Source organism: Podarcis erhardii (assembly GCF_964252035.2).
Source record: "Podarcis erhardii genome assembly, chromosome: 3".
NCBI classification, from domain to species: Eukaryota; Metazoa; Chordata; class Lepidosauria; order Squamata; family Lacertidae; genus Podarcis; species Podarcis erhardii.
In genome coordinates, this window is record NC_138507.1 from 5,157,254 (window position 1) to 5,183,822 (window position 26,569).

Sequence of the window (26,569 nt, forward strand, 5' to 3'; positions counted from 1 at the left end):
TTTCATTTAGAGACTGCTTAACCACAAAACTCTCTTAAGCAGTGTCTCGTCTTGTGAATTTGTTAAGCCCCTCTTGGTTGAGATGATGCCATGTTGGTGTGCTTCACGGCACTCAGCACGCTGGTCTACCAAATAAAGTTATGATAGTGGATAATAGATGCCTATACGAATTAGTCCTAATAGGCCTAACTAGAAGTAGACCACAGAAGGATGAAAAGTTTAACATCGAACATCGAGAAAGGAAAGAAAGTTCTCTGTGACGCAGTCATAAAAAGAGATTGTTGTGGCAGGCCTGCCCGCAGGAGGACTGAGGGGGAGGAGGACTATGGCTCATTACTATATCAGAATGTGAGATCGGCCTGGCAGGGCCCCCTGAGAAAATTTATGAGAGCGGCAGGCCTGTGGAAATCAGGACAGGTGTTGAAATGATTTCTGTCTATTTTGATATGGCTCTTGGATGAGTGTAAAATCCACACAGGATATAACAATGTTTGTTTTCAACCCGCTTGTGGAGACTATCAGAGATCATAAAGAAAACAAGAAGATGAGGAAAACAACAAAGAGAAGATGGAATAGAACTGTGAATACTATTTGGACAGAACTGTGTATACTAAAGCAGCAGCAAGAGAGAGGTTTGGATCCCTTTCAGAGCTCGAAGTATGGGTACCCCCAACAAAAAATTTGGCTGTCTAATTTGAAATTAATGTGATTTGGAATTAATGTGATTTGATTGGCCTGTTAATAAAAAATATTTTAAAACCAACAACAACAGCGCAGCAGCTGATATGTTGATCTAAATTCAGTTAATGAGTTTGTGTGTTAGAACCTGTTCTACTACAATTATTTTCAATAAGGCAGATTGTGTCCAATATTTTATTAATAAATTTCAAATATTTGTACATAGGAAAGAATAATATATCAAATAATTACATAAATAGAACAGTGGTGTTGTATGAATGTGTGGCAAACAAAGTTAAAAGAATGGAAAATTAAACACTAATACAGTGGTGGAATAAACAAAATTATGCAAAGTAGCAACAAGCTAGACAGAGCAAGGGCAACTATGGATGGACGGAAAATGCCAGGAGCAATGCTGGGATTCCATTCCATGGACGGCAGCAGTCTTCAAAATCCTCTATGGATGAGGTTCACCAGACCTTTAGCTGATACATCTGGGCTCAGCTTGGAACTGCCGGAACTGACTTCGCTGCCTCTCCAGGGCCTGGTTGCGGGAGTACAACTCCACATACCTGGCCTGCATCTCCCGCTGATAGCGCAGGACTATCTTCTTCTCCTCTTCCCAAGTTTTCCGCTCCTGCTCAAAGTTTGCCTCTTGCAGCTGGGCCTGGCGCCTCTCGCGCAGCAATTCTCCCCTTAGCCATTCAGTGCCCTCTGCACTCTCCCCCTGCATCCCCCTACTTTTAGAGCCATCTGTTTCACAAGCCCAAACCTTCTGGCATGCTTGCATGGGAGAGTCCCGTGGAGGAACAGGGGAGCCACGCTCTGGCAAGGTTTGGGAAGAGTCGCCCAACTGTGCCTGTTGGTGCTGCAGCCTCAGCTCCTCGCACTGCCTCTGCCGTAGGGCCAGCTCTTCTAGCAGCCGTTTCTCTAGCTGCTGAGCTTTGTAGAGCTTCAGCTGAATTTCCTGCTTCAGTTCATCCAGCTCATCCATCCACAAACACCATTTGTCCTCAAATATCTGAGTGAAGGGATCATCACTCTCACTCAGATTTCTCCCCATGCCCTTCTCAGTCAGCTGGTCCTCGAGCTGCTTCACCACATCTTCCAAGGAGTTTGTGGCTTCATTCGGAGGCTGTGGTTCCCCAGAGCTCTGCAGGGGGCTCAGGCTCTTGCAAGATGGAGGTGTTTTTTTTACAGCCAAGGCGTCGTGTGGCCCCCGAGAAGCCCTGTCTAAGGAGTCGCCAGTCTGGTTCTTGTGGCCTACGGAAGCGCTGAGCTGGGTTGGAGCAGGTTTGAAACGTGGAGTGTCAGTGGGGAGGCTTTGGATAGCCTTTGTGCTCTCGTCCAGGCTGATGGTGTGCAGCAGGTGACTGCGGAGAGGGCTGCCTTGCGAGGTGCTGCTGGTGCTGTTCTGGGTCAGGCTCCTGTTGCTCTTGGACAGCTTCTGGCCTTTGGCTGATGACTGCCTCGGCATGCACAACAGGCTCTTCCATGATACCACCTTGAAGGCAGAGGGTCTGATCCGACACCTGTTGAAGCATCCATGTTCAGGCAATGAGCTCTTGGAGAAATCGGCTGCTTGTTGATGGTCCCGGAAATACCGCTCGGGGGACTGGTTCTCCTGGTCACTCTCATAGTCCCTTTGAAAGCCACCTCCAGATGACTGGTGCTTCTTCTCAGCCCGGGTGTCCCGCTTGCCCCAGTGGAAGTAGCCAAAAACTCTACGCTGTGACATTCCTTTCCGGAGCAGCCCGTCTGGCTGACGCATGCCACGCAGACCTCCGGGAGAAGTCGGCAAGGAATCCCGTTTCTCTACTCGGCTGCCCACGTTGCCCATGCTGCCGTCGTTCTCAGGCTCAGAATCCAAAGTGAAAGGATCAAACAGACAATGGCAGGGGTTAACGGTCACATGAGAGGCCTGTTCTGTTGCTATGGAGTTTTAAACACAAGCGGAATGCCAGCCCATAATGGCTGCCTGCAGCCTGATCCCTGGCTAGACTGGGCTGGACTCCATTCCGCGACCTCCTCCTGCAGACCCTTGGTTGGCTCCATAATCCTTGTCTTTCCATCCATTTACATATTCATTCTTCGCACTCTTATTTAGTTGCTAACAACATACCGTATTTTTCCGTATATTTAGTCAAAATTTGGGGGTCGTTTTATACACAGTTGGTGAATGCACAGGGGTTTCGGCTCTGGCTCTGGTGCGGGCGGCCCAAGCTCTGACCTGGACTTGGGTTCGGGTTGGGCTTTGACACGGGTGCGGGCGGTGCGGGTTTGGGCTCTGGCCTGATTTCTTAATTTTGGGTTCAAAAAAATAAGGGTTGTCTTATACATGGGGGCATCTTCTACAATGGTACCTCGGGTTACATACGCCTCAGGTTCCATACGCTTCAGGTTACAGACTCCGCTAACCCAGAAATAGTGCTTCAGGTTAAGAACTTTGCTTCAGGATAAGAACAGAAATTGTGCTTCGGGGGCGCAGCAGCAGCAGGAGGCCCCATTAGCTAAAGTGGTGCTTCAGGTTAAGAACAGTTTCAGGTTAAGTACGGACCTCCGGAAGGAATTAAGTACTTAACCTGCGGTACCAGGTTAAGAAGAGTTTGGATTTGATATCCCACCTTTCACTCCCTTTAAGGAGTCTCAAAGCGGCTAACATTCTCCCTTCCCTTCCTCCCCCACAACAATCACTCTGTGAGGTGAGTGGGGCTGAGAGACTTCAGAGAAGTGCGACTAGCCCAAGGTCACCCAGCAGCTGCAGGTGGAGGAGCGGAGACGCGAACCCGGTTCCCCAGATTACGAGACTACCGCTCTTAACCACTACACCACACTGGCTACTGGTGGGAAAAGTGCTTGTGTAAATCACCTTAAGTTACCCTGAATTCGAGATGCTAGAACATTGTCCAGTGGCACCTTAGAGACCAACTAAGTTTGTTATGGTGCATGTGTGCTACAGTTCTGGAATTTGTGGTTTAGGACTTATTCCGGTTCACCCAGAATTCAGGAAGAGTGGGGTGTAGGAATGCTCTGGCACCAACCAGAAGAACAGCTGTACATAGCTTTGGGACTTTCTTAGTGGGAAGCAATGCACAACTCTAACAAACCTATACAATGAAAAGCTGTAATAGGTGAAGTCACCAGGCCTCCCTAAACTAACCATTTCTCTTTACCTGTCGCCTCTTTTCAAATGAAACCTATCTATTCCAGATTCTCAATACAGTGCGTCTAACAAAATGATTTTTCAAGTCCACATTCACTTCGACCTTGTCATACAACATATATCCATGTCATCCAAACCTCAAATCATGGCATTCTAGTTCCAAAACCCTCCTGTTTCTTAAGATCAACCAATACTTCCTCCACACTCAGCAACAGGCTGCAAAATACAGTTTCAAATCAGGCAGTTCCTTCACATCTCACAGTACTTTCATTTTAACTCATGGTTTTTTACATTGCCACAAAACTTAGATGTATCTTTTTTGCCATTCTCTAAACAGTAAATCAGTCATAATAGCTATTGTTTGAAATAAAAAGATCATTCTAGGCAAAACATTCATTTTTATTACTGAAATTTTGACATAATTATTTGACATAATTATTTGACAACATCATGTCATCAGCAAATGCTCTTAGCTTGTATGTTTTCTTTTTAAATCTTTCTTCCCATAATTCTTTCCTTTAATATCTCACAGCAACACTTCTAGGACAAGAATAAAAGGTAACAGGGATAGCGGACATCTTTGCCTTGTCCCATTCTGTATATCACGGGGTTTAGTCATACCTCCATCAACCACCATCTGTGTGACCCTTTGAAGGGCATATTCTCAGTGTCTTTATCTGTCAACCATAGGAGCCCACTCCTAGGGGCTGAGGGGTCTTCAGCCTCCACTAAAACCTTTGAGGGGGCTCCTCCCCCCCAGTTTATGGCATTGCCATTCAAATGGTTACCTGCCCCCCCCCATTTTATTCAAGTTGGCACCCCTGCTGCCAAAACTTTCAACTCCCTCTCCTCTGCTGTTTGGTTGCTCAGATACAGGTTCAAGCCAGGGGTGTCAGCTCACATCACAATCCTAGATGAAGGTATTTCGGTTGATGTGAATCAACAGGAAAAAGGGGTAAGATGTTAGGTGAACAAATTGGATGTTATGGGATTTAATTTAGGCCACAACTTTATCCTCTGCCATGTGTTTGCTCCCCTCCAGTATTTTCCTCACTTCAATCCTGACATAGACAATATGCTTGGAAACATTCACCAGTGCCTTTTATTTAAAACAAAGCTGTTAACATTCATCCAAATGGACGGAAGTATAATGGCAGCCATGTTCTGGCAGCCAAATTAGAAGCTCTTTACCTGCTGTCAGATGAACTTCTCTGACCTCAATATTTGTTTTAAAGGTGATTTTTAACCTTTCTCTCCTCCCTCTGCCCCCGCAATCTCCGTAGCTCATTTGGTATAATTCATTCAAGGTTGGATGTGGATTTGCCTACTGCCCAGAGTTAGTTTGGCCTTACAGTCATGTCTGCCATTATTGCCCTGCGTAAGTATCAGTTCTGAGCACTGTCTTCTTAACTCACACTGGTTGATCCAAATGTTTGTCCCCCTGAATTACTCCACATTTGGGAGCTTTGGAGTAGAGTGAGAAAGCCTTCCAAAATTGGAAACAGGAGCAGACCACTGAGTGGGAGGGGGCAAATACCGGGTGGGGGGAAAGCTTTTGAAGTGGTACTTATTTAAAGTCCAAGGAACAAGATGACCAGAGAGGTTCTTCATCTGCCCCAGTTTCCTAACATTTAATAGCAGAGCGTGTGTGCTGCAACATGACTGAGCACTGTAGCCCTAACATGCTTTGGAAGAGAGACTGCAGAGGCCCCAGGGAGGTGGCTCAGGGATGGTTTTGCATCGTTCCCAGGGAATTGCACACACACAGAGAAAATCTGGTTCTTCCAACCTCCCCTCTTCCCACAACTGGGCTAAAATTCCTGACTTTCTGCTCTAGCCAGCTACCCAGCCAGGCATGAGCTCAAGGCAGATTGGAGGATGTTATATCCTATAGCCTGCAGTGTCCTCTATATGGCAATACTAGGCTGATATTCTTTGGGTTTCTGCTTTACACATGAGATGGTTGGCTGGAGGAAGAAGTCATTTCTAGCCTGCTTGCTGATAGGCAGTGTGGTGTAGGGGTTAGAGTGCTGGGAGACCGGGGTTCAAATCTCCACTCAGCCGTGTACCTCACTGGGTGACCTTGGATGAGTTGCTGCCTCTCAGCCTACCCTACCTCAAAGGGTTGTTGTGAGGATAAGATTGGGGAGGGAGAGAACCTTGTAACCACTTCGAGCTTGTTGGAAGAAACATGGAATGTAAATATACAGTGGTAAAGGGCTTGGCTGGATGAATCCCTAGCCGGAATTAAGATTGCTGGAAGAAATATCAACAACCTCTGATATGCAGATGACACAACCCTGATGGCAGAAAGTGAGGAGGAATTAAAGAACCTTTAATTAAAGAACCTCTTTTTTTAATAATAATAATAATAAATATTAACCGGCCAATCAAATCGAATCAAATCACATCACATAAATTCCAAATTACAAAGTCGAATTTTAAATTTTGTTGAGGGAATCCATATTTCAAGATCCGAAGGGGGATTCTGATCATCTTCTTGCCACTGCGTTAATGTCCAAATCAGTCCAAACAAAGTTCATAATTTCTATCCAGTCTTATCTTGCTGTTTCCACCTCACATCTTGTTCATATATTTTCTCTTTTTTCTTTATGATCTCTTCTGATAGTCTCCTTAAGCCGATAAACACCAATAATAATCCTGTGTGAATTTTTCCGTTCTTCCAATCCTCAAATCGAGGTAGTTTCCATATATCATCGCCTTCATAGATAACAGTGCTCTTTCCATCATTAATTACAGAACTGTCGTTCTTATGTCCCACTGAGGAGTTTCACTCACAATATAAAAACAGCTCTATTTCTCTATTTCTCCTCTCAGACTTAAGTCCTCCGACAGAACTTCCCAATATGGCAACGGAATTTTAAACTGCGTCATTCCAAAGCCCTTATACATTCCACGCTCTTCTTAAAACATGCTTTGGTTCGAAAGTTTATCTCCACACAGCCTTAAATCCACAGCTTAAGTCCTTAAAACGACATTTCTGACTTGTGGGAGGGGAGGGGATACTTGTTTAATCACATAGGGAAAGAAAGGAAAGTTTCCCCCCTCCCCCATCAGTCCCTTTGCCATACCGAGTCTTGGCTTATCTTCTCATGATTTATACTTGTTCCTCCGACTCATCTTGTTTTATCAGAGATCTCTTCTGTTAGCAGTCTTTACTCCCCCTTCTTCCTTGAAACATGTGCATTCGCTTCATCCAAATTGTTTCTTTTGAAGTTCTTGCAGCTAGTGGCATGGATCAGAGATGGCGTCCAGGAGCGCCGAAATCCTACAGAAGGGCATTGTGCCTAGTGCCCCCATCCCCACAAATTCGGGGGTGGTATAGGGCACAGCAGGCAAGGGCAGTCCCCCACCGCAATCCTGGGGGGCGGGGTAGGGAGGCTATTTACTCCCATTACAGCCTCCAATTTACCTCATGTGGGTCGGAGAGATGTTATTGTCAGCCATCTTCTGATGCGCCCCTAGTGGTCCCCCAGCCTACCCTACCTCAAAGGGTTGTTGTGAGGATAAGATTGGGGAGGGAGAGAACCATGTAACCACTTCGAGCTTGTTGGAAGAAACATGGAATACAAATATACAGTGGTACCTCGGGTTAAGAACTTAATACATTCTGGAGGTCAGTTCTTAATATGAAAGTGTTCTTAACTTGAGGTACCACTTTAGTTAATGGGGCCTCCCACTGCCACTGCCGCGTGATTTCTGTTATCACCCTGAAGCAAAGTTCTTAACCCGAGGTACTATTTCTGGGCTAGTGGAGTCTGTAACCTGAAGCGTCTGTAACCCAAGGTACCACTGTAATACATAATCACAATAAATGACACAGCAAAGATACATTAGGGGGCATAATTTGCCATAGCTGCTAGAAAGCTGTGCTAATACTATGTGTTTGAGCCAGCAATTAATTGCGCAGTGGGTGATTTGTTTTAAACATTTGTTTGTCTGAAATTTTATGAGTATATTTTTAGTTCTTCTGTCTTATGTGTGTAATTTGTCATGGCATGTGCTGTATACAATAATTTTTTGAGTGAGTCAATAGCCAACCGCCATCAGACCTGCCACACAATGTAAGCTGCAAAAGTCATTCTGCGTAGCACATTTGATGCAAAGCATATTGTAAAAGGTAAAGGGACCCCTGACCATTAGGTCCAGTCATGGATGACTCTGGGGTTGCGACACTCATCTTGCTTTACTGGCCGAGGGAGCCAGCGTTTGTCTGCAGACATGTGGCCAGCAGGACTAAGCCGCTTCTGGCGAACCAGAGCAGTGCATGGAAACACCGTTTACCTTCCCGCCGGAGCGGTACCTATTTATCTACTTGCACTTTGACATGCTTTTGAACTGCTAGACTGACAGGAGCAGGGACTGAGCAACAGGAGCTCACCCCGTCGCGGGGATTCGAACTGCCGGCCTTCTGCTCGGCAAGCCCTAGGCTCTATGGTTTAGACCACAGCACCACCCATATCCTAAGCACTGCTCTGCCATTTCAGAGGGAGCATAGTTAAACAATTGCAAGAACCCTACAGACCAGGTACACCATGTGGAGACTGCCCTCAGAACTGTGAAGATAAACTCTGCAGTAAGTTACTGATAATATGAAGCAACTTTTCTGCATAAGATGGACTTCTAAATCATTTTATTTCTAAAGTATCTGTTGCAAAGCTAGTTCTCCTTAGGGAGTCATGTGCTTTATTTCTTATAGAATAAGAGTCATCAATATTATGATTTAGTCCTCTGTGCCTCCCTGACTTATCATTTAAGTATTACCACAAATAAAACATTTTCCATAACAAACCTTCCTCAGACAGAAAAAAGGCATAAGGTTTATTGATGATTGGTCTAAATTCATAACATATATGGAAACAAACTCTAGAGATATAAAAATTACAGTAGGTTTAATATAACTCTTGCGATGTGTAGATGCTATAAAATGAAAAACTGCAGAATGGCTTTAATTTTCACATAATCCAAAACCAAGATGGAGGGAAGTCAATCGTTATTTGTTACAGATAGGTAGCCGTGTTGGTCTGCCATGGTCAAAACAAAATAAAAAAATTCCTTCCAGTAGCACCTTAAAGACCAACTGAGTTAGTTCTAGGTATGAGCTTTCGTGTGCATGCACACTTATCTGAAGAATAAACTTATGCACACTTATCTGAAGAATCTGTGTATCTGAAGAAGTGTGCATGCACACGAAAGCTCATACCTAGAACTAACTCAGTTCGTTATTTGTTGTTATTTAATGTCTGTTTTTTGGTTGGTGTAGGTGTTTTGCTTTGGGTGATGTTTGCCTTTTTCTCTGATATGTGTGGGCTATTTTTTATTTTTATTCTTTTTTTATTATTACAGAAAATGAATAAAAAGAAGTTAAAAAAAACAAAAACAAAAAAACAAACCTTCCTACTAGGAGCTGAATTCTCTTGGGAGATTGTTGTGAGTGAAAATATTCCCTGTGCTAGGCAGGGTCAGGGCCCTTTAGACCTCTGTAGGTTGTAACAAGGTCAATCAAGCCCAGAAATAGAGAGAAAGTCAGCATTACCATGGGAAGAGGAAACACCAAGACTGTGATGATATAATAAGGATTTAAATAGTGGTTATCTCTGTTTTGTATCTAACTTTGTTTTGGCCTGATTGCTTACAGCCAACCCCTGCCAGTATGCGGATAAAATCAAGGAGTGTGATGTTCTGCTACAAATGGGCAAATGTCCTGATGAATTGCTGGGGGAAAACTGCCAAGCTACCTGCAAATGCAAAACAGAAATCAAGTAATAAACGCACGAATGTCACAAAGATCCGTCTTGACAGAATGGTTGCTAACTGAAGAAGATAGAAATTTGGCATTGACAGGAACTTCTCGTTTCCCCCTCTAACTGGCCAAGATATGGCATTTGAAATTATTAGTGTAAAACAGGAGTGGTACCTCGGGATGCGAACGGGATCCGTTCTGGAGCCCTGTTCGCATCCCGAACAGAACGTAAGACGCGACAGCGTGTCTGCGCATGCGCAGGTCACGTTTCGCTGCTTCCACACATGCGTGTGACGTCATTTTGACTGCGCATGCGCGAGTGGCAAAAACCCGGACGTAAAGCGCTCCGTTACTTCCAGGTCGCTGCAGATGCAACTGTGAAAATTCTACCCTCATGAGCCTCCTCCTCCTTTCCTATCCCAGCACCCAACTCTGCTTCCCAATTTTAGTTGTCTGCAGACCAGTTTAACCGCCAAGAATGATGAAAAAGAGAAAAGCCAATATAGACAAGAAAGATTTATTATCAAGGTACTTTCCAGAATTCCCATCAGGAAAACATACTGGTGATAAATCTTTCTTGTAACCACTGCTTTAGACTTTTCATCCATGTTGATTGTCCTTAACGCTGGGTCATATGAAGAGGGATCATATGTTTGATTACTGATTTTAGCTTCAACGATGGCAACTACAGATGATACCCAGCTATATTTATTGTGTTCTGTTTGAATCTGAAGAGGCAGCTGAGATGCTAGATAGATGCTTAGAGGTAGTGGTGGCCTGGATGTCGCTCAACAAATTGAAACTTAGGTCTTAGGTGTTTTATGTCCTCAAGTGTAGGAGGTGGAAAGGCAAGCTGTCCCCTGGAAGCAGCAAGTGTGTAGCTTAGGAGTAATACTGGATTATTTCTAGAGGCCCAAGTAACCTTGGTGTGTGGGATTGCCTATATCTAGCTTCAGCTGGTGTGCCAGTGATACCCTCTTTTTAGACAGTGTTGACTTGGCCACCGCACTTATGCAGTAGCCAGATTACTGGCTGGGGCTGCCTTTAGAATGCATATATTCCTTGTTCTGAAACAGCATGGATTTCCAGAAGGTTTCTGAGCCTAATTCAAGGTGATCGCATTGGTGCTTAAAACCGTAAATCAGTTAGGCCCCAAATCTGAGATACCACCTCCTTTGGTACAGACCCTCTCTCAGGTGTTAAGATCAGCAGAAGGGACCCTCTTGGTAGCTTTACCATCCTCAGAAGCTCAGGATGGTGGTGGCCTTAAAAAGGGCAAACTCTGTGGCAACCGTTAAATTGTGGAAATCCTTTCTCCCAGAGGTGCATCTGACAAATTTGCTATGTACCATATGAACTTCAGCCTGGCTTTTGACACCTGAGATTTTCAGGATCCTCCCTATTCCTGTGACTGTCATTTGTTTAACTTTTTTAATTTTGAACTTTTAATTGCTGTTACTCACCCTGGGGCCCACTGGTGAAGGACAATACTACCTCTTCTTCTTCTTCTTCTTCTTCTTCTTCTTCTTCTTCTTCTTCTTCTTCTTCTTCTTCTTCTTGCCTTTTTATGAAAGTTTGGGATAGCTCAGTCGGTAAAAACATGAGACTCTTAATCTCATGGTCGTACATTCCGCCCCCATGTTGGGCAAGAATATTCAGCATTGCAGGACGTTAGACTAGTTGACCCTCATGGTTCCTTCCAACTCTAAAATTCTATGATGAACAGCCTCCCAGCAGGGCCCTTAAGGCAAAACTGCACAGTGTTGCCTCTTGACTGAGAGAAGAAAGGGAATTAGGAGTATGGCTGCTAGGCTGTACTCCATTTTATTTCATTTAGAGACTGCTTAACCACAAAACTCTCTTAAGCAGTGTCTCGTCTTGTGAATTTGTTAAGCCCCTCTTGGCTGAAATGATGCCATGTTGGTGTGCTTCACGGCACCCAGCACGCTGGTCTACCAAATAAGGTTATGATAGGGGATAGTAGATGCCTATATTTTTTTAAAAAAACAACAACAGCACAGCAGCTGATATGTTGATCTAAATTCAGTTAATGAGTTTGTGTGTTAGAACCTGTTCTACTACAATTATTTTCAATCAGGCAGATTGTGTCCAATATTTTATTAATAAATTTCAAATATTTGTACATAGGAAAGAATAATATATCAAATAATTACATAAATAGAACAGTGTTGTTGTATGAATGTGTGGCAAACAAAGTTAAAAGAATGGAAAATTAAACACTAATACAGTGGTGGAATAAACAAAATTATGCAAAGTAGCAACAAGCTAGACAGAGCAAGGGCAACTATGGATGGACGGAAAATGCCAGGAGCAATGCTGGGATTCCATTCCATGGACGGCAGCAGTCTTCAAAATCCTCCATGGATGAGGTTCACCAGACCTTTAGCTGATACATCTGGGCTCAGCTTGGAACTGCCGGAACTGACTTCGCTGCCTCTCCAGGGCCTGGTTGCGGGAGTACAACTCCACATACCTGGCCTGCATCTCCCGCTGATAGCGCAGGACTATCTTCTTCTCCTCTTCCCAAGTTTTCCGCTCCTGCTCAAAGTTTGCCTCTTGCAGCTGGGCCTGGCGCCTCTCGCGCAGCAATTCTCCCCTTAGCCATTCAGCGCCCTCTGCACTCTCCCCCTGCATCCCCCTACTTTTAGAGCCATCTGTTTCACAAGCCGAAACGTCCTGGCATGCTTGCATGGGAGAGTCCCGTGGAGGAACAGGGGAGCCACGCTCTGGCAAGGTTTGGGAAGAGTCGCCCAACTGTGCCTGTTGGTGCTGCAGCCTCAGCTCCTCGCACTGCCTCTGCCGTAGGGCCAGCTCTTCTAGCAGCTGTTTCTCTAGCTGCTGAGCTTTGTAGAGCTTCAGCTGAATTTCCTGCTTCAGTTCATCCAGCTCATCCATCCACAAACACCATTTGTCCTCAAATATCTGAGTGAAGGGATCATCCCTCTCACTCAGATTTCTCTCCATGCCCTTCTCAGTCAGCCGGTCCTCGAGCTGCTTCACCACATCTTCCAAGGAGTTTGTGGGTTCATTCGGAGGCTGTGGTTCCCCAGAGCTCTGCAGGGGGTTCAGGCTCTTGCAAGACGGAGGTGTTTTGTCTACAGCCAAGGCGTCGTTTGGCCCCCGAGAAGCCCTGTCTAAGGTGTCGCCAGTCTGGTTCTTGTGGCCTACAGAAGCACTGAGCTGGGTTGGAGCAGGTTTGAAATGTGGAGTGTTGGTGGGGAAGCTTTGGATAGCCTTTGTGCTCTCGTCCAGGCTGATGGTGTGCAGCAGGTGACTGCGGAGAGGGCTGCCTTGCGAGGTGCTGCTGGTGCTGTTCTGGGTCAGGCTCCTGTTGCTCTTGGACAGCTTCTGGCCTTTGGCTGATGACTGCCTCGGCATGCACAACAGGCTCTTCCATGATACCACCTTGAAGGCAGAGGGTCTGATCCGACACCTGTTGAAGCATCCATGTTCAGGCAATGAGCTCTTGGAGAAATCGGCTGCTTGTTGATGGTCCCGGAAATACCGCTCGGGGGACTGGTTCTCCTGGTCACTCTCATAGTCCCTTTGAAAGCCACCTCCAGATGACTGGTGCTTCTTCTCAGCCCGGGTGTCCCGCTTGCCCCAGTGGAAGTAGCCAAAAACTCTACGCTGTGACATTCCTTTCCGGAGCAGCCCGTCTGGCTGACGCATGCCACGCAGACCTCCTGGAGAAGTCGGCAAGGAATCCCGTTTCTCTACTCGGCTGCCCACGTTGCCCATGCTGCCGTCCTTCTCAGGCTCAAAATCCAGAGTGAAAGGATCAAACAGACAATGGCAGGGGTTAACGGTCACATGAGAGGCCTGTTCTGTTGCTATGGAGTTTTAAACACAAGCGGAATGCCAGCCCATAATGGCTGCCTGCAGCCTGATCCCCGGCTAGACTGGGCTGGACTCCATTCCGCGACCTCCTCCTGCAGCCCCTTGGTTGGCTCCATAATCCTTGTCTTTCCATCCATTTACATATTCATTCTTCGCACTCTTATTTAGTTGCTAACAACATACCGTATTTTTCCGTATATTTAGTCAAAATTTGGGGGTCGTTTTATACACAGTTGGTGAATGCACAGGGGTTCCGGCTCTGGCTCTGGTGCGGGCGGCCCAAGCTCTGACCTGGACTTGGGTTCGGGTTGGGCTTTGACACGGGTGCGGGCGGTGCGGGTTTGGGCTCTGGCCCGATTTCTTAATTTTGGGTTCCAAAAAATAAGGGTCGTCTTATACATGGGGGCATCTTCTACAATGGTACCTCGGGTTACATACGCCTCAGGTTCCATACGCTTCAGGTTACAGACTCCGCTAACCCAGAAATAGTGCTTCAGGTTAAGAACTTTGCTTCAGGATAAGAACAGAAATTGTGCTTCGGGGGCGCAGCAGCAGCAGGAGGCCCCATTAGCTAAAGTGGTGCTTCAGGTTAAGAACAGTTTCAGGTTAAGTACGGACCTCCGGAAGGAATTAAGTACTTAACCTGCGGTACCAGGTTAAGAAGAGTTTGGATTTGATATCCCACCTTTCACTCCCTTTAAGGAGTCTCAAAGTGGCTAACAATCTCCTTTCCCTTCCTCCCCCACAACAATCACTCTGTGAGGTGAGTGGGGCTGAGAGACTTCAAAGAAGTGTGACTGGCCCAAGGTCACCCAGCAGCTGCAGGTGGAGGAGCGGAGACGCGAACCCGGTTCCCCAGATTACGAGACTACCGCGCTTAACCACTACACCACACTGGCTACTGGTGGGAAAAGTGCTTGTGTAAATCACCTTAAGTAACCCTGAATTCGAGATGCTAGAACATTGTCCAGTGGCACCTTAGAGACCAACTAAGTTTGTTATGGTGCATGTGTGCTACAGTTCTGGAATTTGTGGTTTAGGAATTATTCCGGTTCACCCAGAATTCAGGAAAAGTGGGATGTAGGAATGCTCTGGCACCAACCAGAAGAACAGCTGTACATAGCTTTTGGACTTCCTTAGTGGGAAGCAATGCACAACTCTAACAAACCTATACAATGAAAAGCTGTAATAGGTGAAGTTTCTTTACCTGTCGCCTCTTTTCAAATGAAACCTATCTATTCCAGATTCTCAATATGGTGCGTCTAACAAAATGATTTTTCAAGTCCACATTCACTTCGACCTTGTCATACAACATATATCCATGTCATCCAAACCTCAAATCATGGCATTCTAGTTCCAAAACCCTCCTGTTTCTTAAGATCAACCAATACTTCCTCCACACTCAGCAACAGGCTGCAAAATACAGTTTCAAATCAGGCAGTTCCTTCACATCTCACAGTACTTTCATTTTAACTCATGGTTTTTTACATTGCCACAAAACTTAGATGAATCTTTTTTGCCATTCTCTAAACAGTAAATCAGTCATAATAGCTATTGTTTGAAATAAAAAGATCATTCTAGGCAAAACATTCATTTTTATTACTGAAATTTTGACATAATTATTTGACATAATTATTTGACAACATCATGTCATCAGCAAATGCTCTTAGCTTGTATGTTTTCTTTTTAAATCTTTCTTCCCATAATTCTTTCCTTTAATATCTCACAGCAACACTTCTAGGACAAGAATAAAAGGTAACAGGGATAGCGGACATCTTTGCCTTGTCCCATTCTGTATTTCACGGGGTTTAGTCCTACCTCCATCAACCACCATCTGTGTGACCCTTTGAAGGGCATATTCTCAGTGTCTTTATCTGCCAACCATAGGAGCCCACTCCTAGGGGCTGAGGGGTCTTCAGCCTCCACTAAAACCTTTGAGGGGGCTCCTCCCCCCCAGTTTATGGGCATTGCCATTCAAATGGTTACCTGCCGCCCCCCCCCCATTTTATTCAAGTTGGCACCCCTGCTGCCAAAACTTTCAACTCCCTCTCCTCTGCTGTTTGGTTGCTGAGATACAGGTTCAAGCCAGGGGTGTCAGCTCACATCACAATCCTAGATGAAGGTATTTCGGTTGATGTGAATCAACAGGAAAAAGGGGTAAGATGTTAGGTGAACAAATTGGATGTTATGGGATTTAATTTAGGCCACAACTTTATCCTCTGCCATGTGTTTGCTCCCCTCCAGTATTTTCCTCACTTCAATCCTGACATAGACAATATGCTTGGAAACATTCACCAGTGCCTTTTATTTAAAACAAAGCTGTTAACATTCATCCAAATGGACGGAAGTATAATGGCAGCCATGTTCTGGCAGCCAAATTAGAAGCTCTTTACCTGCTGTCAGATGAACTTCTCTGACCTGAATGTTTGTTTTAAAGGTGATTTTTAACCTTTCTCTCCTCCCTCTGCCCCCGCAATCTCCGTAGCTCATTTGGTATAATTCATTCAAGGTTGGATGTGGATTTGCCTACTGTCCAGAGTTAGTTTGGCCTTACAGTCATGTCTGCCATTATTGCCCTGCGTAAGTATCAGTTCTGAGCACTGTCTTCTTAACTCACACTGGTTGATCCAAATGTTTGTCCCCCTGAATTACTCCACATTTGGGAGCTTTGGAGTAGAGTGAGAAAGCCTTCCAAAATTGGAAACAGGAGCAGACCATTGAGTGGGAGGGGGCAAATACCGGGTGGGGGGAAGCTTTTGAAGTGGTACTTATTTAAAGTCCAAGGAACAAGATGACCAGAGAGGTTCTTCATCTGCCCCAGTTTCCTAACATTTAATAGCAGAGCGTGTGTGCTGCAACATGACTGAGCACTGTAGCCCTAACATGCTTTGGAAGAGAGACTGCAGAGGCCCCAGGGAGGTGGCTCAGGGATGGTTTTGCATCGTTCCCAGGGAATTGCACACACACAGAGAAAATCTGGTTCTTCCAACCTCCCCTCTTCCCACAACTGGGCTAAAATTCCTGACTTTCTGCTCTAGCCAGCTACCCAGCCAGGCATGAGCTCAAGGCAGATTAGAGGATGTTATATCCTATAGCCTGCAGTGTCCTCTCTATGGCAATACTAGGCTGATATTCTTTGGGTTTCTGCTTTACACATGAGATGGTTGGCTGGAGGAAGAAGTCATTTCTAGCCTGCTTGCTGATAGGGAGTGTGGTGTAGGGGTTAGAGTGCTGGGAGACCGGGGTTCAAATCTCCACTCAGCCGTGTACCTCACTGGGTGACCTTGGATGAGTTGCTGCCTCTCAGCCTACCCTACCTCAAAGGGTTGTTGTGAGGATAAGATTGGGGAGGGAGAGAACCTTGTAACCACTTCGAGCTTGTTGGAAGAAAGATGGAATGTAAATATACAGTGGTAAAGGGCTTGGCTGGATGAATCCCTAGCCGGAATTAAGATTGCTGGAAGAAATATCAACAACCTCTGATATGCAGATGACACAACCCTGATGGCAGAAAGTGAGGAGGAATTAAAGAACCTTTAATTAAAGAACCTCTTTTTTTAATAATAATAATAAAAAATATTAACCGGCCAATCAAATCGAATCAAATCACATCACATAAATTCCAAATTACAAAGCCGAATTTTAAATTTTGTTGAGGGAATCCATATTTCAAGATCCGAAGGGGGATTCTGATCATCTTCTTGCCACTGCGTTAATGTCCAAATCAGTCCAAACAAAGTTCATAATTTCTATCCAGTCTTATCTTGCTGTTTCCACCTCACATCTTGTTCATATATTTTCTCTTTTTTCTTTATGATCTCTACTGATAGTCTCCTTAAGCCGATAAACACCAATAATAATCCTGTGTGAATTTTTCCGTTCTTCCAATCCTCAAATCGAGGTAGTTTCCATATATCATCGCCTTCATAGATAACAGTGCTCTTTCCATCATTAATTACAGAACTGTCGTTCTTATGTCCCACTGAGGAGTTTCACTCACAATATAAAAACAGCTCTATTTCTCTATTTCTCCTCTCAGACTTAAGTCCTCCGACAGAACTTCCCAATATGGCAACGGAATTTTTAACTGCGTCATTCCAAAGCCCTTATACATTCCACGCTCTTCTTAAAACATGCTTTGGTTCGAAAGTTTATCTCCACACAGCCTTAAATCCACAGCTTAAGTCCTTAAAACGACATTTCTGACTTGTGGGAGGGGAGGGGATACTTGTTTAATCACATAGGGAAAGAAAGGAAAGTTTCCCCCCTCCCCCATCAGTCCCTTTGCCATACCGAGTCTTGGCTTATCTTCTCATGATTTATACTTGTTCCTCCGACTCATCTTGTTTTATCTGAGATCTCTTCTGTTAGCAGTCTTTACTCCCCCTTCTTCCTTGAAACATGTGCATTCGCTTCATCCAAATTGTTTCTTTTGAAGTTCTTGCAGCTAGTGGCATGGATCAGAGATGGCGTCCAGGAGCGCTGAAATCCTACAGAAGGGCATTGTGCCTAGTGCCCCCATCCCCACAAATTCGGGGGTGGTATAGGGCACAGCAGGCAAGGGCAGTCCCCCACCGCAATCCTGGGGGGCGGGGTAGGGAGGCTATTTACTCCCATTACAGCCTCCAATTTACCTCATGTGGGTCGGAGAGATGTTATTGTCAGCCATCTTCTGATGCGCCCCTAGTGGTCCCCCAGCCTACCCTACCTCAAAGGGTTGTTGTGAGGATAAGATTGGGGAGGGAGAGAACCATGTAACCACTTCGAGCTTGTTGGAAGAAACATGGAATACAAATATACAGTGGTACCTCGGGTTAAGAACTTAATACATTCTGGAGGTCAGTTCTTAATATGAAAGTGTTCTTAACTTGAGGTACCACTTTAGTTAATGGGGCCTCCCACTGCCACTGCCGCGTGCTTTCTGTTATCACCCTGAAGCAAAGTTCTTAACCCGAGGTACTATTTCTGGGCTAGTGGAGTCTGTAACCTGAAGCGTAGTGGGTGATTTGTTTTAAACATTTGTTTGTCTGAAATTTTATGAGTATATTTTTAGTTCTTCTGTCTTATGTGTGTAATTTGTCATGGCATGTGCTGTATACAATAATTCTTTGAGTGAGTCAATAGCCAACCTCCATCAGACCTGCCACACAATGTAAGCTGCAAAAGTCATTCTGCGTAGCACCTTTGAGGCAAAGCATATTGTAAAAGGTAAAGGGACCCCTGACCATTAGGTCCAGTCATGGATGACTCTGGGGTTGCGACACTCATCTTGCTTTACTGGCCGAGGGAGCCAGCGTTTGTCTGCAGACATGTGGCCAGCAGGACTAAGCCGCTTCTGGCGAACCAGAGCAGTGCATGGAAACACCGTTTACCTTCCCACCGGAGCGGTACCTATTTATCTACTTGCACTTTGACATGCTTTTGAACTGCTAGACTGACAGGAGCAGGGACTGAGCAACAGGAGCTCACCCCGTCGCGGGGATTCGAACTGCCGGCCTTCTGCTCGGCAAGCCCTAGGCTCTATGGTTTAGACCACAGCACCACCCACATCCTAAGCACTGCTCTGCAATTTCAGAGGGAGCATAGTTAAACAATTGCAAGAACCCTACAGACCAGGTACACCATGTGGAGACTGCCCTCAGAACTGTGAAGATAAACTCTGCAGTAAGTTACTGATAATATGAAGCAACTTTTCTGCATAAGATGGACTTCTAAATCATTTTATTTCTAAAGTATCTGTTGCAAAGCTAGTTCTCCTTAGGGAGTCATGTGCTTTATTTCTTATAGAATAAGAGGCATCAATATTATGATTTAGTCCTCTGTGCCTCCCTGACTTATCATTTAAGTATTACCACAAATAAAACATTTTCCATAACAAACCTTCCTCAGACAGAAAAAAGGCATAAGGTTTATTGACGATTGGTCTAAGTTCATAACATATATGGAAACAAACTCTAGAGATATAAAAATTACAGTAGGTTTAATATAACTCTTGCGATGTGTAGATGCTATAAAATGAAAAACTGCAGAATGGCTTTAATTTTCACATAATCCAAAACCAAGATGGAGGGAAGTCAATCGTTATTTGTTGTTATTTAATGTCTGTTTTTTGGTTGGTGTAGGTGTTTTGCTTTGGGTGATGTTTGCCTTTTTCTCTGATATGTGTGGGCTATTTTTTATTTTTATTCTTTTTTATTATTACAGAAAATTAATAAAAAGAAGTTAAAAAAAACAAAAACAAAAAAACAAACCTTCCTACTAGGAGTTGAATTATCTTGGGAGATTGTTGTGAGTGAAAATATTCCCTGTGCTAGGCAGGGTCAGGGCCCTTTAGACCTCTGTAGGTTGTAACAAGTTCAATCAAGCCCAGAAATAGAGAGATTACCATGCATTACCATGGGAAGAGGAAACACCATTACCATGGGAAGAGGAAACACCAAGACTGTGATGATATAATAAGGATTTAAATAGTGGTTATCTCTGTTTTGTATCTAACTTTGTTTTGACTTGATTGCTTATAGCCAACCCCTGCCAGTATGCGGATAAAATCAAGGAGTGTGATGTTCTGCTACAAATGGCCAAATGTCCTGATGAATTGCTGGGGGAAAACTGCCAAGCTACCTGCAAATGCAAAACAGAAATCAAGTAATAAACGCACGAATGTCACAAAGATCCGTCTTGACAGAATGGTTGCTAACTGAAGAAGATAGAAATTTGGCATTGACAGGAACTTCTCGTTTCCCCCTCTAACTGGCCAAGATATGGCATTTGAAATTATTAGTGTAAAACAGGAGTGGTACCTCGGGATGCGAACGGGATCCGTTCTGGAGCCCCGTTTGCATCCCGAACAGAACGTAAGACGCGACAGCGTGTCTGCACATGCGCAGGTCACGTTTCGCCGCTTCCACACATGCGTGTGACGTCATTTTGACTGCGCATGCGCGAGTGGCAAAAACCCGGACGTAAAGCGCTCCGTTACTTCCAGGTCGCTGCAGATGCAACTGTGAAAATTCTACCCTCATGAGCCTCCTCCTCCTTTCCTATCCCAGCACCCAACTCTGCTTCCCAATTTTAGTTGCCTGCAGACCAGTTTAACCATCAAGAATGATGAAAAAGAGAAAAGCCAATATAGACAAGAAAGATTTATTATCAAGGTACTTTCCAGAATTCCCATCAGGAAAACATACTGGCGATAAATCTTTCTTGTAACCACTGCTTTAGACTTTTCATCCATGTTGATTGTCCTTAACGCTGGGTCATATGAAGAGGGATCATATGTTTGATTACTGATTTTAGCTTCAACGATGGCAACTACAGATGATACCCAGCTATATTTATTGTGTTCTGTCTGAATCTGAAGAGGCAGCTGAGATGCTAGATAGATGCTTAGAGGTAGTGGTGGCCTGGATGTCGCTCAACAAATTGAAACTTAGGTCTTAGGTGTTTTATGTCCTCAAGTGTAGGAGGTGGAAAGGCAGGCTGTCCCCTGGAAGCAGCAAGTGTATAGTTTAGGAGTAATACTGGATTATTTCTGGAAGCCCAAGTAACCTTGGGATTGCCTATATCTAGCTTCAGCTGGTGTGCCAGTGATACCCTCTTTTTGGACAGTGTTGACTTGGCCACCGCACTTATGCAGTAGCCAGATTACTGGCTGGGGCTGCCTTTAGAATGCATATATTCCTTGTTCTGAAACAGCATGGATTTCCAGAAGGTTTCTGAGCCTAATTCAAGGTGATTGCATTGGTGTTTAAAACCGTAAATCAGTTAGGCCCCAAATCTGAGATACCACCTCCTTTGGTACAGACCCTCTCTCAGGTGTTAAGATCAGCAGAAGGGGCCCTCTTGGTAGCTTTACCATCCTCAGAAGTTCAGGATGGTGGTGGCCTTAAAAAGGGCAAACTCTGTGGCAACCGTTAAATTGTGGAAATCCTTTCTCCCAGAGGTGCATCTGACAAATTTGCTATGTACCATATGATCTTCAGCCTGGCTTTTGACACCTGAGATTTTCAGGATCCTCCCTATTCCTGTGACTGTCATTTGTTTAACTTTTTTAATTTTGAACTTTTAATTGTTGTTACTCACCCTGGGGCCCACTGGTGAAGGACAATACTACTACTACTACCTCTTCTTCTTCTTCTTCTTCTTCTTCTTCTTCTTGCCTTTTTATGAAAGTTTGGGATAGCTCAGTCGGTAAAAACATGAGACTCTTAATCTCATGGTCGTACATTCCGCCCCCATGTTGGGCAAGAATATTCAGCATTGCAGGACGTTAGACTAGTTGACCCTCATGGTCCCTTCCAACTCTAAAATTCTATGATGAACAGCCTCCCAGCAGGGCCCTTAAGGCAAAACTGCACAGTGTTGCCCCTTGACTAAGAGAAGAAAGGGAATTAGGAGTATGGCTGCTAGGCTGTACTTCATTTTATTTCATTTAGAGACTGCTTAACCACAAAACTCTCTCAAGCAGTGTCTCGTCTTGTGAATTTGTTAAGCCCCTCTTGGTTGAAATGATGCCATGTTGGTGTGCTTCACGGCACCCAGCACGCTGGTCTACCAAATAAGGTTATGATAGGGGATAGTAGATGCCTATACGAATTAGTCCTAATAGGCCTAACTAGAAGTAGATCACAGAAGGATGAAAAGTCTAACATCGAACATCGAGAAAGGAAAGAAAGTTCTCTGTGACGCAGTCATAAAAAGAGATTGTTATGGCAGGCCTGCCCACAGGAGGACTGAGGGGGAGGAGGACTATGGCTCATTACTATATCGGAATGTGAGATCGGCCTGGCAGGGCCCCCTGAGAAAATTTATGAGAGCAGCAGGCCTGTGGAAATCAGGACAGACTGTGGGAAACGTTTTGTACGGAGGTGTTGAAATGATGTCTGTCTATTTTGATATGGCTCTTGGATGAGTGTAAAATCCACACAGGATATAACAACCTTTGTTTTCAACCCGCTTGTGGAGACTATCAGAGATCATAAAGAAAACAAGAAGATGAGGAAAACAACAAAGAGAAGATGGAATAGAACTGTGAATACTATTTGGACAGAACTGTGTATACTAAAGAAGCAGCAAGAGTGAGGTTTGGATCCCTTTCAGAGCTCGAAGTATGGGTACCCCAACAAAAAATTTGGCTGTCTAATTTGAAATTAATGTGATTTGGAATTAATGTGATTTGATTGGCCTGTTAATAAAAATTATTTTTTAAAACAACAACACAGCAGCTGATATGTTGATCTAAATTCAGTTAATGAGTTTGTGTGTTAGAACCTGTTCTACTACAATTATTTTCAATCAGGCAGATTGTGTCCAATATTTTATTAATAAATTTCAAATATTTGTACATAGGAAAGAATAATATATCAAATAATTACATAAATAGAACAGTGTTGTTGTATGAATGTGTGGCAAACAAAGTTAAAAGAATGGAAAATTAAACACTAATACAGTGGTGGAATAAACAAAATTATGCAAAGTAGCAACAAGCTAGACAGAGCAAGGGCAACTATGGATGGACGGAAAATGCCAGGAGCAATGCTGGGATTCCATTCCATGGACGGCAGCAGTCTTCAAAATCCTCTATGGATGAGGTTCACCAGACCTTTAGCTGATACATCTGGGCTCAGCTTGGAACTGCCGGAACTGACTTCGCTGCCTCTCCAGGGCCTGGTTGCGGGAGTACAACTCCACATACCTGGCCTGCATCTCCCGCTGATAGCGCAGGACTATCTTCTTCTCCTCTTCCCAAGTTTTCCGCTCCTGCTCAAAGTTTGCCTCTTGCAGCTGGGCCTGGCGCCTCTCGCGCAGCAATTCTCCCCTTAGCCATTCAGCGCCAACTGCACTCTCCCCCTGCATCCCCCTACTTTTAGAGCCATCTGTTTCACAAGCCGAAACATCCTGGCATGCTTGCATGGGAGAGTCCCATGGAGGAACAGGGGAGCCACGCTCTGGCAAGGTTTGGGAAGAGTCGCCCAACTGTGCCTGTTGGTGCTGCAGCCTCAGCTCCTCGCACTGCCTCTGCCGTAGGGCCAGCTCCTCTAGCAGCCGTTTCTCTAGCTGCTGAGCTTTGTAGAGCTTCAGCTGAATTTCCTGCTTCAGTTCATCCAGCTCATCCATCCACAAACACCATTTGTCCTCAAATATCTGAGTGAAGGGATCATCACTCTCACTCAGATTTCTCTCCATGCCCTTCTCAATCAGCTGGTCCTCGAGCTGCTTCACCACATCTTCCAAGGAGTTTGTGGGTTCATTCGGAGGCTGTGGTTCCCCAGAGCTCTGCAGGGGGCTCAGGCTCTTGCAAGATGGAGGTGTTTTGTCTACAGCCAAGGCGTCGTGTGGCCCCCGAGAAGCCCTGTCTAAGGAGTCGCCAGTCTGGTTCTTGTGGCCTACAGAAGCACTGAGCTGGGTTGGAGCAGGTTTGAAATGTGGAGTGTTGGTGGGGAAGCTTTGGATAGCCTTTGTGCTCTCGTCCAGGCTGATGGTGTGCAGCAGGTGACTGCGGAGAGGGCTGCCTTGCGAGGTGCTGCTGGTGCTGTTCTGGGTCAGGCTCCTGTTGCTCTTGGACAGCTTCTGGCCTTTGGCTGATGACTGCCTCGGCATGCACAACAGGCTCTTCCATGATACCACCTTGAAGGCAGAGGGTCTGATCCGACACCTGTTGAAGCATCCATGTTCAGGCAATGAGCTCTTGGAGAAATCGGCTGCTTGTTGATGGTCCCGGAAATACCGCTCGGGGGACTGGTTCTCCTGGTCACTCTCATAGTCCCTTTGAAAGCCACCTCCAGATGACTGGTGCTTCTTCTCAGCCCGGGTGTCCCGCTTGCCCCAGTGGAAGTAGCCAAAAACTCTACGCTGTGACATTCCTTTCCGGAGCAGCCCGTCTGGCTGACGCATGCCACGCAGACCTCCTGGAGAAGTCAGCAAGGAATCCCGTTTCTCTACTCGGCTGCCCACGTTGCCCATGCTGCCGTCGTTCTCAGGCTCAGAATCCAGAGTGAAAGGATCAAACAGACAATGGCAGGGGTTAACGGTCACATGAGAGGCCTGTTCTGTTGCTATGGAGTTTTAAACACAAGCGGAATGCCAGCCCATAATGGCTGCCTGCAGCCTGATCCCCGGCTAGACTGGGCTGGACTCCATTCCGCGACCTCCTCCTGCAGCCCCTTGGTTGGCTCCATAATCCTTGTCTTTCCATCCATTTACATATTCATTCTTCGCACTCTTATTTAGTTGCTAACAACATACCGTATTTTTCCGTATATTTAGTCAAAATTTGGGGGTCGTTTTATACACGGTTGGTGAATGCACAGGGGTTCCGGCTCTGGGTCTGGTGCGGGCGGCCCAAGCTCTGACCTGGACTTGGGTTCAGGTTGGGCCCGATTTCTTAATTTTGGGTTCAAAAAAATAAGGGTCGTCTTATACATGGGGGCATCTTCTACAATGGTACCTCGGGTTACATACGCTTCAGGTTCCATACGCTTCAGGTTACAGACTCCGCTAACCCAGAAATAGTGCTTCAGGTTAAGAACTTTGTTTCGGGATAAGAACAGAAATTGTGCTTCGGGGGCGCAGCAGCAGCAGGAGGCCCCATTAGCTAAAGTGGTGCTTCAGGTTAAGAACAGTTTCAGGTTAAGTACGGACCTCCGGAACGAATTAAGTACTTAACCTGAGGTACCACTGTACACTGAAAAATGTGATATTCTTTCAACACATTGTTTTGTGTGTGTTAATGAAAAAAAAACCATTTGCAATTTTCCCCACTTGGTCTTATATATATTTATATTGTTACCTTGCTGTATAATTACAAAAGTTCATTTATACAGCTTTTGGGGCATTACCAATGGCTTTGGTACATTGCAAAAGCTATAGTTGGACATTGATTCTATGGATGTAATGGCTCATGAGAGGGGCGTTGGAGAGGGTGGCTGGTGGCCATGGCTTCCAGTGCAGTCAGCTTTATTGTACTACCCAAAGGCCATGACAAAACCATTCAAACTCTATCCACGTGGCTTCCACTGACGCGTTCCAACTTTCGCAGGAAGTCCTCCCAATGTTTTAAATTCCACACCATGTTTTCTATGTCATCGAAGAGTAAATTTTCACTAGACTTCTCCTACTGAAACCTTTGATGATGATGATGATGATGATGATGATGATGATGATGATGAATGCGCTTCCATGGACAGCTGTGAGTCCAAAATGACTCCCAGGCTGCGCACCTGGTCCTTCAGGGGCACAGTTACCCTATTCAGGACCAGGGAATCCCCCACACCCGCCCGCCCCCTGTCCCCCAAGAACAGTACTTCTGTCTGTATCTTTATATAAGCATTATATAAACAGTATCTTTATATAAGCATTTAATCTTCATTTTTATTTCTATTCTTTGTATATCGTATCGTTGTTTTATAGCTATGGCTGACGCAAATAAAGATTCTTTCTTTTCTTCTTCTTTGCTTACTCTGCCTGAATATGAATCTACTGTATAAAGGCAACTGCCCACTTATACGGGGGTTAGGTTCAGGGCCCTTGCGTGCATAAGTGAATTGTGTGTTAAGTGGGGAGCTGAAGGTTTTGTCTTCCTCGTGGCAATAATTACAACTTGGACGGGTTAAGGATTTGATAAAGCCTTAGTAGTCATGGTCGGAAGGGAGCTTGTAGGCTTCCAGCTGTCCCTCTAAGGGAACTGGGTATCCCACTAGGGTTCCAGGAGGAGATACAGGCTGGTTGATATCAGAGATACCCAATGCCTAGGCCAAATCCCCTTACATCTTTAATCAATACAGTTGTTGCCTAATTAGATTGAAATTAATGGTGTCACCTGTGGCCTCTTGATCTCAGGTGGGTAGCAGGAGTCAGGGTATTAATTATTCTTTCCAGGCCATGTCTGAGATAGGAGCTTGTACCAGGGTCATGGACAGTTTGTGAGGGGTATATTTTATATTAAAGTCATGCAGACATCACAGATACCATGATCCATAGAAACAAACCATGCAAAGAGTCCTGAGTAGGAGGAAAAGCTTCATCCTCTAGGGACAATTATGTCTACCTCAGAGCTGCCGGGAATTACACTTCCGGGTGGGGTGTGCATAATTTTTCTGGGTTGT

At 45.0% G+C, this 26,569-nt stretch overlaps 1 protein-coding gene and 3 pseudogenes across 4 annotated transcripts in view; all 4 read right to left on the bottom strand.

The window, feature by feature from the left end:
* MCM3 (minichromosome maintenance complex component 3) overlaps window positions 1–26,569 on the bottom strand; it is a 368,003-nt gene that overhangs the window by 193,805 nt on the left and 147,629 nt on the right. The window lies entirely within an intron of this gene.
* Window positions 953–13,622, bottom strand: LOC309338391 (NEDD4-binding protein 3 homolog pseudogene; annotated as a pseudogene). The gene is made up of 2 exons: window positions 13,553–13,622; window positions 953–2,718 (listed from the first exon to the last, which is right to left on the bottom strand). The product of its transcript is annotated as an NEDD4-binding protein 3 homolog pseudogene (transcript).
* LOC309338639 (NEDD4-binding protein 3 homolog pseudogene) lies at window positions 11,709–15,300 on the bottom strand (annotated as a pseudogene). Its single transcript has 2 exons — window positions 15,285–15,300; window positions 11,709–13,459 (listed from the first exon to the last, which is right to left on the bottom strand). The product of its transcript is annotated as an NEDD4-binding protein 3 homolog pseudogene (transcript).
* LOC309338640 (NEDD4-binding protein 3 homolog pseudogene) lies at window positions 23,070–24,757 on the bottom strand (annotated as a pseudogene). Its single transcript has one exon. The product of its transcript is annotated as an NEDD4-binding protein 3 homolog pseudogene (transcript).